General features: G+C 42.8%; 1 protein-coding gene across 3 annotated transcripts in view; it reads right to left on the bottom strand.

The window, feature by feature from the left end:
* The window catches only part of LGMN (legumain), a 35179-nt gene extending 22537 nt beyond the window's left edge, over window positions 1–12642 (bottom strand). Inside the window, exon 1 of one of the 3 annotated variants that reach the window (XM_014957687.1) lies at window positions 12503–12642. The gene's annotated coding sequence lies outside the window, so the exon portion shown is untranslated. Of the gene's footprint in view, window positions 1–3402; window positions 3583–12502 lie in introns of those variants that run through there. The other 2 variants (XM_014957684.1, XM_014957685.1) reach the window with 2 other exon arrangements.
* Window position 12643: the final 1 nt, after the last annotated feature.

Below are 12643 nucleotides of genomic sequence, written 5' to 3' on the forward strand. Positions count from 1 at the left end.
ATCAGATTTCTCCCCTCTGCTGAGACAAAGTTGTGAATGATACAGAAGGCCCAGGGAGGGAACAACACAAAAAACAACAAACCAAACACTAAGAAACGTTTGCATTGTGTTAGAAAAACACATATGTTCTGTCACAGGTAATTCAGAACATAAAAAAATTCATCTTTTATATCTTATTAATTAGTATAATTCCACTTATCTCGTTTTTTTTCTTATACTATAATTAAACCAAATTAACACCAGAAAGGACGGGGAAAAATCCTAGACATACCACAATACACTAATAAGCCATGATTAATTAATGCTGAGCTCTCCAAGGTTCTCCGAGCAGCATTTAAAATAGGTTTAACCATTAAACACGTGCAGTGGGAATAGGTCTTTCATTATTTGTTTTTAACTCCAAAAAAACCCCAACAAACCCAACCCATATTTCTGCTTGTTTTAAAGAAAGCCTTTCAGTGCTCAGGCAGGCAATTTGAAAGACTGTGTCCTGGGTTGTGGTGAACCCAGGAGTTGAGAAGAGAAAGTTCCCATCACATGCTGTGTCTTCAGGTCACATTAGAAGAGAAACCAGCTCAGCTGACCACCTTACCAGAGGTCCATAAAGAGCCTTTTTCTGAAAGCAATGAATCAAAAAAATCTGTTACATGCAATTCTAAATGCAGAGTGAGACTACATGTAAGAACTGAAAATTCACTACAAGATCATTTTAGATCTTTGGCTAACCGCAAAAAAAAAATGAGATCACTTTATCAGCTCTGCCTAGTCTTGCTGGTAGAAGGGTTACTTAACTTTGCTTTAGAGACCATGCAAGGAACAAGGCACATTTCACTGATATAGTGGGTTCAGCCTCAGATCTACAGATGCAGAACCACAGCACATACAAACACGGGTAGGCTGCTGCACAGTTTGCACAGTCCCTGGAAGAAGCACGGAAGATCTGGATGGCTCTTGCCAGAACAACTCACTCAGCTCTTAAAACCTGTTTTTCCTGACAGAGTAGACCTTGACCACTTTCTTTTACATGGCTAGTGCACATCTCTGACTTGATAAGAGAGGGGTGCTTAAGAAAGACTACATCTGGAGATGGCTGGCTGCTGCTACAATAATTATTCTGGTCAACAGCCTCTTCCCTGATTTCCCAACTTTTCTTTGGGAAAACAGTCCACTAAACTCAAAAATCTTAGAACAGCAGGATACCACCCTAAAGAAAGGAGTCCGAGTTGATCATTTTCTACTAGTGCTTAGAGTGATGTTGACACTCTGGTAGCTTAAACTCCTGATAAACCTCAATACAGCCTTTCAGAGCTACATAAACAGAAACCATACATCCATTTTCCTTTCATGTGAAATCAGCCAGTCTTGGGGGAAAATAACAGCCATAAGATAATCAGCTGATCATGCAATGTTTTTTCTGGGAAACCTCTCTTTTCATCTGTCCTTCTTATGACCACTAGCCTGTGAGTTTTCACAAGAAGGTCACAATTCTTTTTTCCCCACACAATGCTTGCATATTGCTTGTCACTGTGATATTTAGATGTCGATTTCCACAAAATGTGACTCACGATAGCTCTCCTCACATGAAACTAATGTCTGCAGTTCTCTGTCAGCAATGTTCTGCCTAACATGTTGTGCTGGCTGCCACGCAAACTGAAGAACCTAAACCCGTGATTAAGGACCTGCGGAATTAGTCTAATTTTCTTTATGCACTTTTATGGCAGAGCAATATCACTGTAAACTCCGATAAGGTAAATTTTGAAAGAGATTATGGTCTCTGTTGCAAAACAACTCTTTACAAAGTGTACTAATAACCATTTTATGAACCAGCTTACTTTGATTAGAACTTGTAGTAGAATAGTTTAGGATAGCTACTGAAGAGGTTTAAGTCACTTCTACTGTGGAAACAAAAAAAACCTGTAATTATGTTAACTCAGAATGGTTTTAAACTTTTAAAAATGTTAAATAAAAGGTACTTAAAAGTAATTTTAAATAGAGGAATCTGCAAACAGTAGAATGAACTTTTTCTCAACAGCAGAGAGATGGCACCGTGTATGAAGGAAAAAAATAATTAAAAAAAGAAAAACCTCCTTATACTTCCTAGGATGGGGACAATCCAATAGACCTATTTTAGGGGATTTTTTTAATACACACTTCACAAAGCCCAGATTCAATTTGGCAGACCTTAAGGCTTCTGCTATTTATTTTCATATCTGTCTACAAATACACAAAGTCTCCACAATCACATTCTGATAGAAATGTAGAAAAACCAGCTACTGCAACACTGCATGTATAGCTTTACATTGCATGATTCAGGGTGGAAGGGAGGACAGGGCAGAGGATTAAGTCAGATGAGGGTAAGCATTTCTGCCCAAACAATGTGGAAATGTTTAGAGCATGGCCAGGATCAAATTCTGGAGAAGTGATTACGCAGGAAGCCTGAGATTCCTGCACTCCATGTATCTTTTACTACGGTTTATCTGAGCGTTTCGGATCTTCCCTGCAATCTTTGTTTTAACCCCCAAATACAGACACCCAACACAGCGTTGTCCCATCCTAAATAGGAACCAGTGGTGCCACCAACTCCCGAGCAGAACCTTCACATTGTGGCAGGGTTTCCTACCAGCTATAAACGACGAGCCACGCTGCAGGACCTTCCAGGCATCATCAGCTCTTTGCAGAAAACCCATAAATTCTGACCCCGCCGTTTTCCCCGTTAAAAACGTCTTACCGGGGCCGAACGCGGTGCTGCTGCTCCCGCCTGCCCCGCTCCTGTCCCAGCCCTCAGCGATGCCCCTCAACGACCCGCCGGGACCCCTCTCCCCGCCGAAACCCTTCCCGAAAGGGGAGCTCACCCACGGCTCCCGAGCCAGAAGGGCCCCGCCACAACTGCGCCCCAAACCCCTTTTAATTAAGGGCAGCACCGATGGCGCCCCGGGCGCTCCGCACAGGAGCCCGGCGGGGGCAGAGCGACCCCTCTCCCGGCGGGACGAGGCGGGGGGCGGGAGGGGGACCTGCCAACAGACCCAACCGCTGCCCCGCCAGCCCCAGCGCTGACTAACGGCCGGGCCCCCAACAGCCCTTCGCCGGCCGGGGGGGAGCCGGCCTCAGGAGCGCCTCGGCCTGTCCCGTGGGGCCGGCGCAGCCCCTCGACCTCACCTCCGGGGAGCGGAGCGGGCCGGCCCCCCTCACGGCACACCCCTCACGGCAGCCCCCCCTCACGGCAGCCCCCCCCGGCCGGGGGGAGCCGGCCTCAGGAGCGCTCAGAGCCCGTGAGGTGACCCGGAGCCCCTCGTCCTTACCTCCGGGGAGCGGAGCGGGCCGGCACCCCTCACGGCGGGCACCCTCACGGCGGCTCCCCCTTCCCTTACGGCTTTCCCCACCACCCGTCACGGCTCCCCCTACCTCCTTCCCGCCGCCGCCCCCAGCCGGCACTGACAGAGCCCTCCCTGGAACAGCGCGACCCGGCTCGGCCCTTACCGCGCTACCGGCCGAGGTATCGCCGCCGCGGCCGCTGTGATTGCGGCAGGCGCCGTGCGGAGCCAGGAGACCGCGGGCCGGAGGGCGGAGACCGGAGACCAGCTCCGGCCAATGGCGGCCGGGCGGAGGAGGGGCCGGAGAGCCGCCCGGCCGCACTACGCGTCCCAGCAAGCCCGGCGCTCCCCTGCCCTCCCGGGGCGGCGGACCCTCGCGCGCAAAGCAAGCTGGGAGCTGTAGTTCCCTGGCTGAGCAGCGGGCGGTGCGCGCTCGGGTGCGCGCGTGGGGCGGGTCTCGCGTGATGGGAAACAAAACCCGAGAAACGCTCCTTTCCATTTTTAATGAGAGAAAGAAAAGCAAAGGTATTTTGAAACGCAGAGACACCTGCTGTTTGCCTGATAAACCAGACAGAGAGGAGCGCACAAGGTCCCCCCTTGCATGCTGGCTATCAGTTAAAAACACCCAACAAGTCTGCATTTTGTTACCAACCAACTTTGGTTTTGAAGATCTGTAGAAAGTCATAGTGTTGCTCTGAGTTTGCCATTTGTGGTATCTGCACCGTCTCAGCTTTGCTGATGATAATAAGCATAAATGATCATTATGTGTTAATTGTCAATACTTTCCTAGAAGCTGGTGACCCCGGTAACCCGGCGAGTCTCCTGACATGGCCAAGCTGATAAATTCGGGCTGGGTCAGGGATGACCTTTTTGAACTGACAAAGACTGTCACGCTGATTACCCAACAGGAAAAAAACAAGCCCTAAAACATCCTTTCCCCTCAATTTAATCTCAGTTCTGTAACCATGTGGGTTATGCTTATGTTTTGAGTATTATCCTCCTGCCCTAAAACTTACCTCGTATCAGTTAAGAGTATCAATGACCTGTCATCCGAGTCCAAAGGTGGTTTTCCTATTATTTGTCATAGCTGGGCTACATGAGGTAAGTACACTGCTGTCACTGCTAAAAAGGCTAATAATCCCACTTCCAAATAACCTGTCTAGAAATTCTACATTCATTAAACATCAGCAGGATGTTCCTTCTTGTGAAAAATAATAGCTGGGAAGAGCCCTGTAGGAACCCTGCATCCAGTCAAATGTATCAGACAGCTACTAAAGACATTCAGGTAATATTCAGGCTTTTACTACTGAATGCAATCCCTTCTTTGATGGTGTTAGAAAGTTAGCAGGCCTCCCTGAGCCGGGTGGGAAGTTTGTGCAAAGATATGAATGGTGTTGCTGGGTACATGGGCTGAAGTAAGCAGAGAGATTGCTAAGGTAGAGCAGTAAGGAGTCTCAAACAAACATGCACACAATCTTTTTAAAAAGAGAAAAGCACATTCAGTAGATAAAAACATGATTCATTTATAAAAAGTTTTGCTCCTTGCTCTGACAGCAGTAAAAAGCAAAAGTAGCCATCGCCCGCATGTCTCAAAACAAAACTTTGACTCTCTTGAACGCAGTTCCACCAGCCCACCAAAGCCACACGCGACAAATAAGGACTAAGGCGCCAGCAGACTCTGAAAGTGTTGACCAAATGCAAACAAAACAAAACAAAAAAACCCAAACCCAAATGTGAAACTTAAAAACTCCAGATAAGGTGGTTTCTTTCTTAATAGTGAGATTTTACCAACCAAGGATGGGAAGTCCTACAGACCGCAAGGCTGCCGTACGGTAAGGGTGGGTAGTTCAGTTCCAATTCTGTTTTGCCAGGGAAGGAGGAGCTGAGGTTCCTTTGTGTCCATTTCTGTTCCAAAAAATTATTAAAGAAGCAAGAATATGCAAGCATGCCAGGAGAAGTCACTGATTTCTCCATAATTGCAAAAGAAGCATGTGCAGCACTGACATTCAACAGCAGAGTAGACATGTGACTGAAATGCACCTGGTGATCTTCTTTTATGGTGACATATAGTCACATATGTTGAAGAAGACAGAGACATCCTGATCTAGCATCTGTCTGCACAAAACGGTTTTATATTTGTATCTGGGAGAGTCTGCCAGAAAGTTTAAGTGCAAGACAGTCTGGTCACTACATACACATAGAGAACAGGGTCAGCTTCAAACCAACAAATGCTTCTTTGAATGTGCACTTGCACAGAGAGCTGAGAAAAGGCTCATAAGAAAAGCTAAATGCACTCAGTTCGGGGTTGATTTTCATCCTACAGAAAACATGAAAATTACTTCTATCCCTGGTGCATCTTTTCTGCAGATGACACTTTTCTACCTTTGTAGCCAAGTGCTATGTGAGTTGTATGGAAAAAACAGGGGTTTGGAGTAGAATAAAGTAGGTATGAGGTGATCTCCTGAAATATCCTTATGATCAGGAAATTCAAGGGAAGGACAACATGTACCAGAGAAAACAAGCAGGGAGGAGGGAAAAGGGGAAGAAGTCTAAAGGTTAAAAGACTGCAAATGCATCCTTGCAGACAGTGGCTTCCAAATAACCTGTGTGACCATGCAATGGGGAGCGTATTTAAAAAATCATGGAATAGGTAATGGCCAGCAGTAGGCTTGATGAGGTTATTTATTGCAAATCTAGTTCATCAGCATTTTCATACCTATAAAATATCCACCGAAAACTGTGAAAACAAATGCCAATTATGAAGTGCATATACCCAGAACAAAATTTTCTGAACTTGATTTCTGTTGTCTTTTTAATTCATCTCAGGCAATCGTGGGAATCCTCATACCTGACTGACATACTTCCTAAATCTCACTGCACGCATCCCCTTAATAATGATTTTTTTTCCTGCACACAATTGATGTATAAATATGTAGTATGTTTGCAGTATCATTGTGGATATCTGCACTTGGATTCCAAACAGTCAAATTACCCATTGCTACCGTCAGGAAGAATGCTCTTTTGTCTCTCTGTTGGTTAAAATACACTTTTTCCATATTAGATTAGGCTTGCCCAGTCAATCTACACAGTTACAGCTCCATGTATTTCATGTAATAATAACCCGTTAAGCCAGGAAATTGCCAAACTGGTGCACAGAAGACCTTCCACCCAGCACCAGCTGTGTTTGCCTGTTGTGCTGACAGCCTGTTGTATTTCATGTCATGCTCATATCTCTTACCCTCCTTTTCAAAACTTCTCATAGCCTATAGGGGACATTTCAGCTCCTATATAAAGATCTCGGGCAGTTATATTGCATGGGAGCTGCTATTTTTACCTGCAAGAGGGAAAGCACGTATGCAGAAGATAAAAGTTTTATAGTAAAAAAACTCCTCCTGGAGACATGCTGGTTGCAAACTTAGGTACCTTTGGGATAAATGAGACCTTTTAAACTTGTCTTCCACAGTTCTACTGTCAAAAAGGGAAAGAAAAAGGAGAAACATTCCCAATATCAAATTAGTACTTGCAAGATTCCTTGGGCAAAGGAAACATAACTGTGCCTCTGTTTACAAATTCTCTAGCTGAGATGCTCTTGTACTTATAATGCTTTGAAAAATTCTGTTCATTATTAAAGAAATTAAAAGAAAAAAGGCCTTTGAAAGCCTTTTAAATGCAAAGACACCAATTCTGGCTCTGGAAGTCCCTACATCAAAATCCCAGGGAGAACACAGCTGAGATGGTTGCAAACTTAGGTACCTTCAGGATAAATGAGACCTTTTAAACTTGTCTTCCACAGTTCTACTGTCAAAAAGGGAAAGAAAAAGGAGAAACATACTAAAGATCTCGGGCAGTTATATTGCATGGGAGCTGCTATTTTTACCTGCAAGAGGGAAAGCACGTATGCAGAAGATAAAAGTTTTATAGTAAAAAAACTCCTCCTGGAGACATGCTGGTTGCAAACTTAGGTACCTTTGGGATAAATGAGACCTTTTAAACTTGTCTTCCACAGTTCTACTGTCAAAAAGGGAAAGAAAAAGGAGAAACATTCCCAATATCAAATTAGTACTTGCAAGATTCCTTGGGCAAAGGAAACATAACTGTGCCTCTGTTTACAAATTCTCTAGCTGAGATGCTCTTGTACTTATAATGCTTTGAAAAATTCTGTTCATTATTAAAGAAATTAAAAGAAAAAAGGCCTTTGAAAGCCTTTTAAATGCAAAGACACCAATTCTGGCTCTGGAAGTCCCTACATCAAAATCCCAGGGAGAACACAGCTGAGAAGTATCTCCTGTTCTGCTACTCAATATCAAATTAGTATTTGCAAGATTCCTTGGGCAAAGGAAACAGAATTGTGCCTCTGTTTACAAATTCTCTAGCTGAGATGCTCTTGTACTTATAATGCTTTGAAAAATTCTGTTCATTATTAAAGAAATTAAAAGAAAAAAGGCCTTTGAAAGCCTTTTAAATGCAAAGACACCAATTCTGGCTCTGGAAGTCCCTACATCAAAATCCCAGGGAGAACACAGCTGAGAAGTATCTCCTGTTCTGCTCACATAGCTTTGCTCATCACCTGCCCCAGGCCACTTTCAGACAGGGCTTTGTGCTCTGACTGGCACAGCTGCACTAATATAACCAAGAGGAATTATGTTTGAACCATGGCTATGACTTTTTGCTTCATTTGTGAGAGGACAGTCACATCTGGACAAGTTACATACCTTCAAAACCCAGAAGTATGTTGAAGGCTGGTAATTAAAATTTTCTGAATAAGTAATTAGCACTGAGCATGATCTGTCCCCAGCGTTTGTACATTTTGACAAGACCAAACCTGCTTGCTCTGTTCAGGCGTGGAAAGGAACTTCATTTTTAGTTCCTCCTTCCTCTACCTCTATTCCCCATCTGGAACATGAAGAAAGTAACACCACTTGCCTCAGATCCAAGGCTGTGGGTGTGCGACTGGCCTGTCACAGGTAACGTGACTGCTTGAGTGCACGCTGCCTTACTTGGAAGCGTAGGTGAGGTCAGGGGAGGTCGCTAAAGGCAGAGGTTAGGCACCCTCATTTAGCACAGAGTCCACGTGGGGACACGGGCAGGTAGTGCAGAGCTGGAACTTCTCACCTCAGCTCGTCCTGCAGTAACCGATGTCACTGCCCACCCTCAGTCACAGACAACAGCCACCAAACTGAGGGGGCGAGATGAGTGAGGCATTTAAGGGATGAACGGCATGAGGCCGCACGCTGAATGTTGAGAATGAAATACAAGTATAAGAAATGACAGCTCATCCATTGACCACCACGTCATTTTCCAATCCTTGATATGTTTTCAATACACTGCAGGGAGCAAAGACTTCAGTAGTTGTGTAATAATACAGCATGACACATATGCAAAAGAAAGCTGATTCAAGATGACATGACTGACCTTTATTTTTTGTTGCTGTATTTTGCAATTTTTATGTTCTTCTTCACATTTTACTAGAGAAAATAACTGCTAAAGCCCTATTTCAATATACTTAGAAAAGAGAATCATTAACTTTCCAAGTACAAGTCGTATGACCAGGAAAACAATCCATTGTGCCTCTGCTGCCTAACAATTTCCCCTCCTGAACAATAAAAAACCTGGTAATCTGCACAAAGTAGGAAATGGTAATTTTTATAAAAAAATAGCGTTGTCAGCTGCAAAAACTGGCTCTTTTGTCATTAAAAAAACTGAAAACTAAAGCTCCGATTGTTTTCTTGCAATAAATTTTGAGGAAGTGATTTGATCTTGCTGTGATATAGTGTGGCAGATATTTTCTAGTTTTGTTATTTAAATCTCCTTACAATGAGAGTTATAATAGGAAAAATTAATGTGTGGAAAATCTTGGTAAAAATCCCTTCTACTTTGAATATGAATAGGGATCTAGCGGCTTTGTACAGAGAGTCCAATTTTTCATCTACAGCTAGATAGAAATCTCTGCTTTTCATGGTTGCAGCCAGAACCTTTTGAGCTATGTGGCAGCCCATGTAGCACATCAGATCACAGCTTGGACTCCGGGCAGGGAACCTGTAAACTGGAAAAGCACCTGTAAAGTGGTAGTTAATGAAGCTGTATGCCCCTTGTGACAGAATTCAATATTCTCACCACAGTCTAGCAGTTACAGGATGCTTGGAAGCAGCTCTAACAGCAGACATAAGGGATGTTACAATAGGTCAGCAAAACACACAGCAAGTTCTCTTTTTGTCCCCTTTCTTCCCTGCCACCCTGCAAATCCTTGCAACCTGAGAACATCAAGAACTTCAAAACCTAAAAAGGTTTTCAGACTCCAACTAATGCAGATAAAAGCTTGTTAGACGCAGTGATTTAATTAGATATTTTCTGGATTGAAATATGCTTTGGCTGTATCCTCTGTAAAAAAACAGAGATAATCCAGGGCATTAGCTTTGGCCCTTCCTGTTTCTTTCCAACATTGAAGATGGATCTGTTCCTGTCACTTTGGTCTTCAATGATCTAATAGTTCAAACATTCACAATCACATGTGAATTTTCCACTGAGGGGATTTTTAATGTGTTTTGAAAACCAAAGAAGTGGAATAAAACTAGAATTAATTTGTAATTAATACAGCCTCTTAAAAAAAATCCTCTTTCTTACTGGTTTACATGAAAATTAATTGTGCCATTTCCTGTTGAAATCTGAACAGATCATACTGTAACACTTAAAAACAACTGTGCCACATACTGCAAATGCCTTTAGCTCTAGGATGTTATGATTAACTTGAGTGGTCTAGGTAAGCTTCCCATCCGCACCGGTGGCATTGGTTGTCGGGTTTCAAATATTATGTGAAAAGAACGTACCCTGTGTATTTTTGGACTTCTGTAGAGTCCTGAACCGTTTTTTCCTTAGTGTCTGAGGTGATATATTCACATTAATTGAAATGATGATTATGTGCAGCTGAGTCACATGATGTAGAAGTTGAAGGTTACAAATTCATTTGGTTTATTATTTCCAATGTGTTGCTTAATAGATCATGAGGCAGCATGGATTTTCTATTAACTCACCCCAGTACTAGTGCAGGGAGTGTGTTCTGAACAGACAGCAGGACTGATGTCTCCTCCTTGAGGCCAAATAATAATTCATATCTGTAGACAAACATTTTGGAGTCTTTGTCATACACAGGAGCTCTTCCCAAACCTTCCCCACAGGAAGAGCATTACCATGATAAGATGTAACGAAACTTCAGAAAACCAAAGGAGGCTACTTGATAATAACATTCAGTGTACTTCTGAATTTAATTAGGGAATACTTATAAGGTGTGATATGACAAGATGACACCTAGAGCTCTGGGGAAACAGGGGAAACATGGATGTAAGCCACCAAACATGCATTCAGTATTATAATCAGAAACTCAGGAGGAGAAGAGGTCCTCCACCAAGGAGGATCTGAAGTGGCAGGAGCTGTAAGTGTTGTCTTCATTCACATTCTGGCTGGTACCTCAGGCATTAGTAGAAGTTCTCCATGGAGAAAGTATCTGAATAGTGGTTAGTTGCAATGTGCTGGTATAGAAGACTGAAGAAACAAATAAAGAGGGAGGGTGGGAAAAAGAAAAACAACCCCCCAGCCTAATATTATGTACACTTTAACAACTATCCTTCCTAAGAATAGGCATTACAGAAGAGAAATAAGAGCCGTAAAGCTCGAAAGGGCTTGGTACACTGAGTAACAATTGATGAGAAGGAAAGAAGTTGCAGTCATGAGTATGGGGACATCCACAGCGTGGGAGTCCCTCTAAACAATACTCATCAAGTGCCTTCATTCAAATTCTTAGAGAGAGTCTAAATAGTAAAATGGACATGGACAAGAATGTGAGAAGCATCTTGAGATCTCACATATATATCTGACATCAACCAAAAGGTTTTGACTTGAAACATTGACTGAAAATTACTTAAACTACTGTCTCTGAGTCAGAGTAGACTTACTTGCTAAGAGTGAGTAAACATGAAGTTTATTTTGTCAAGGGAATTTGCCATATTATACATTTTCTTTTAGGACTTGAGCAACTGTGAAAGAAGATCCATTCCTATTCTTTTGCATGTGAATTCCTGAAACTTCCTCTTGCAGCTTTTGCCTTAGCTGACCTATCAGATAACTGAAGTTGCAAGACAGCCTTGCACAAGAAGTTTTGTTTTTCTTCTTCTTCACTCACCATCATGTGCTTAATATGCAAAATAGATGTCTGGGGCTCCACTTCCCCTTTCAGCTAACGAGGACAGTAACTTCAAGATAGGCAAAACAACATCACAAGAGAAGTGTTCTTTTCATCTCACCCTACTACAAAAACTGTTCTAAAATTAGCTAAAAGTTACTTGCTGTTTAGTTCACTCCATATGCACAAAGCCATGGTAAAAGTCTCCTGTTTATCTGCCATAAAAGCCAGAATCCTTCCTTCCTTCTGAATGTTCCTTTTATAGAATTAATGCTAATAAATATTCAGGAGTATCACTCACTGTTAGAGCAGAATTTTATTCGGGTTTTAGTCTTTTTTTTTCTTTCTTGGGTGGAGGGAAAACTTACTTAGTAGTGTTAATCTATCCAAAAAGAGTGCTGAGCATGGTCTTTATGCCAAGCCCCTTGGCTTGGTGTGTGCAAGCACCCTTCTTTTGTCGCACCCCTCTAAATCACGGGGCTTTGAAAAAGGAAAGCAGAAATGAGGCACTTGAATTGGTCATCAGGAAACGACCTGAGAAAATCCTGAAAGGTTTTGTGGAAGGGAAACCAAAGACTGAAAAAATCCAGTCTTTAGTACTTTGATTATATCTTTATTGGTCCCAGAAGGGACTCCTTTATAAGGAGTTAAACCCTTGTGTTAATCTCAACTAACATCTCTTCTGAAACTAGTCATGATATCTTACATGAACTTAATCAGAAAAAAAAGTTAGAGACAACCTCAGTACCTGATAACCAAGTGCGACACTTTTGCTTGCACAGCACCTTTTAAGTATTTTCAGCAGCAACAAGGTGGTATTAGTATTATCATACAGGACAAATATACGGGAAGGATTGTTGCAACAGATGAGGCTGAGCCTAGACATTAAAGCTTCTGATAAAAGCTCTGTGAATCCAGGAGGCTAAAAATACACCTTCAGTTATTTGTATTTGTTGGAGGGATGGAGTGTTTATATCATGAGTGTTTATACCCACGCTGCTTACTATCTTGCAGTTACCTTTGAGGATCAGGAGGCGATTCCTTTCACATCTTCCCCAAGTTGTGCAGAAGTGCCCAGCAGAGTTTCTTCTGGTCGAAATTTCGGTAAATTATTGGCAACATCAAGGCCAAGGTGCTATTTTCCAGTGGGCCTGCATTC

The sequence above is a fragment of the Calidris pugnax genome, unplaced genomic scaffold (assembly GCF_001431845.1).
Source record: "Calidris pugnax isolate Ruff unplaced genomic scaffold, ASM143184v1 scaffold211, whole genome shotgun sequence".
NCBI lineage: Eukaryota > Metazoa > Chordata > Aves > Charadriiformes > Scolopacidae > Calidris > Calidris pugnax.